Consider the following 2573-nt stretch of genomic DNA (forward strand, 5'->3'; position numbering starts at 1 on the left):
GATAACTTTGCTATTCAAATATGGATGAAATATAACAGAGCCAATACATGAAATAATAAGGAACAACAGATTACTGAACAAAGAAAATAAAAGAAATCAAATCACACACGACTTGGAATTGGAAAATAATGGTACAGGAAGTAAGTGATCCACCAGGGTCGGGCCCTTAGCCTCCAAGGATGCATTGTTGTGATTACTCCAGAATCAAAGACAGAACAACAACAGAGTTTATGTATTAATCATGAAACAGAGTTACAGTAATTGCTCTTTAAAGAGAGTCGATGATCAAAGTTTAAGTTACAACAGTGAATTTCATAAAACAACAATAATCCACCCTTTGGACTAGCAACGCTGTCCCTTTTATAGCAGCCAAGTGGAAATACTAAAGATACAGATATTCTTTAAGGTATCAATCCCTTAGGATCAAAGGATCCTAAGGGATTCACCATATCGTTATTTCTTAGTTATCTCTTCATTCTCTTGCACCGATTTGATATCTCCTCTTCCTTTTTCTAGCCTATGCGCTCCGATCTGGATTGCGTCGTTTGGATGCGGTTCCCTGTCAAAAGGATAGCAGTTGATTTCGTCTTGTCTTTTCCTTTGGAATGGTGATCTTCCAATTTCTTCCTTTTCTGCATAGAAAAAGGTAATAATTAGTCATTTTATGTTACCCACAAATATTCTAAACTTTATCATAATCTTTCACCATATGCCCATTTCATAATGTAAAGAAGTTATGAATTAAAGGAAAAGATAACGGAATAAGTGGAAATTACATACCTTTTCTAATGCTCAACAAATACCTCGTTAGAAAGATCTATATGAGGACTACAAATTTTAAATGCAAACATGAGTCTTTAACTCACATTTTCTTGGTTTTTTTCCCAAAAAAACATTGTTTAGGGCGTCAAAACAACTCCATAATTTCAGGACCCGAAAATACTACCAAAAATAGTAAACTGAGCTACAATTAAGGAAAATGGAAAACTAAAAGAGAGAGTGGTGGGGTTCCAAGTGGAATAGGCAGGTGGCCACCAATATCCATCTGGATCAATCCTCCCCCCTTAGGAATTAATGGTTCCCTTGCATTGAGTGCCTCCATGAGATGGGGAAACTTCTGCTGAACTTGGTCCCAGGTGAGCCACTTTCCTCGGTGCAAGAGTTGGCTAGCTTTGACAACCCGCTATATTTGGACCTTCTTTTGGTGAGTGTTCTTGATCTATGTGTCCATGATCCGATTAGTTGTAGCATGTTCCATGCAATCTGGGTTTAAATATGTTGGTATGAGTTGTTCTGCAATGTTTGATGTGTCCAATAACGGTGGAAAGTAGGTCGAAGGCAGACCACATTGAACAGTGGGTGCAAGCCACGGAATGGGGGAATGATGACCTAAAAATAGTTTTCTCCCAAAACCTTGGTAATGGTGTATGGAACATATTGGAGTGGTCTAAAATTTCGATGGGATCTGGTAAGGCGTTCTTTCTGCATATGAAACCCAACTTTATCGCCCACCTGAAACTTGTGTGGCACCCGATGTTGATCATGTCACTTCTTGTACTTGGCATTTGACTTCTCCAAGACGTCGTGAACCTACTAGTGGATGTGTTAGATGCGTTTAGTAAATTTAGTTTCTTTATCATCCTCAGAAAATACATGTATGGTTTCTTTTTGTGTAGTCACATGAGGCATGGCAACATCAATCAAACACAATGATTAAAATCCTAGACCCACTTGAAAGGGACTATGACCAGTCGAGCTATGGAGATATCTGTTATAAATGTGCTGCACATTGGGAACACTCTCATCCTAGGTTTGTGGGTTATTAGAGTTGTACATGCAGAGTACGTGCACTATTGTCCTATTGACGACCTCTGTCTCGCCATCATTTTGGGGATGTAATACAGTCGACTTGGTGAGCTTGGTTTCCAATAGTTTCTAAAGGCTTGAATAGACTGTGCTCAGGAATATACTATCTTGATTTGATATAATGGTCTACGAGATTCCAAAATGTATCCATACTTGTTCAAAGAAGAGTTTGGTAGTGTCCTCTCTTGTGATACTCTTCTTGCAGGTCACCAATATAGCCATCTTGGAAAATCTATCCACGACCACAAATACACGGTCATTACCATGCTTGGTAGAAGGGAGGCCAGACATACAGTCCATGGAGATGGATTCCCACGGTTGTCTAGGAGTAGGCAGAGGAGTGTACAGGCCTTGCTTCTTGATGGTTGGCTTGGCGATGGTGCAGGTAGTGCAGGATTTGATAATTTTCCCAGCATCTAGTTGGAGTTTTCGCTAATAAAAGTACTTTTGTAGGACAACTATAGTTTTATCCACACCAAAGTGTCCTACGACCCGACTGTAGTGCGCCTCTCAAATTAGCTTAGCACGCTCGCTTGAAGGAACAAAAAGGTGGCCTAGGTAGCATAATAATGCATCCTGGAGGTGGAAATTAGGAACTTTCTTACCATATACTAGTATCTGATATGTGGAGGTGAACTCTGGATCATTTTTGTATAGTTTCAGCCATCTAAAGATCTCGTGGCCACAAGAGTTGAGAATAGTAGTCA

Source organism: Pinus tabuliformis, chromosome 7, assembly GCF_031772625.1.
Source record: "Pinus tabuliformis cultivar Carrire ecotype Pingquan chromosome 7, CPIR1, whole genome shotgun sequence".
Lineage (NCBI taxonomy): Eukaryota > Viridiplantae > Streptophyta > Pinopsida > Pinales > Pinaceae > Pinus > Pinus tabuliformis.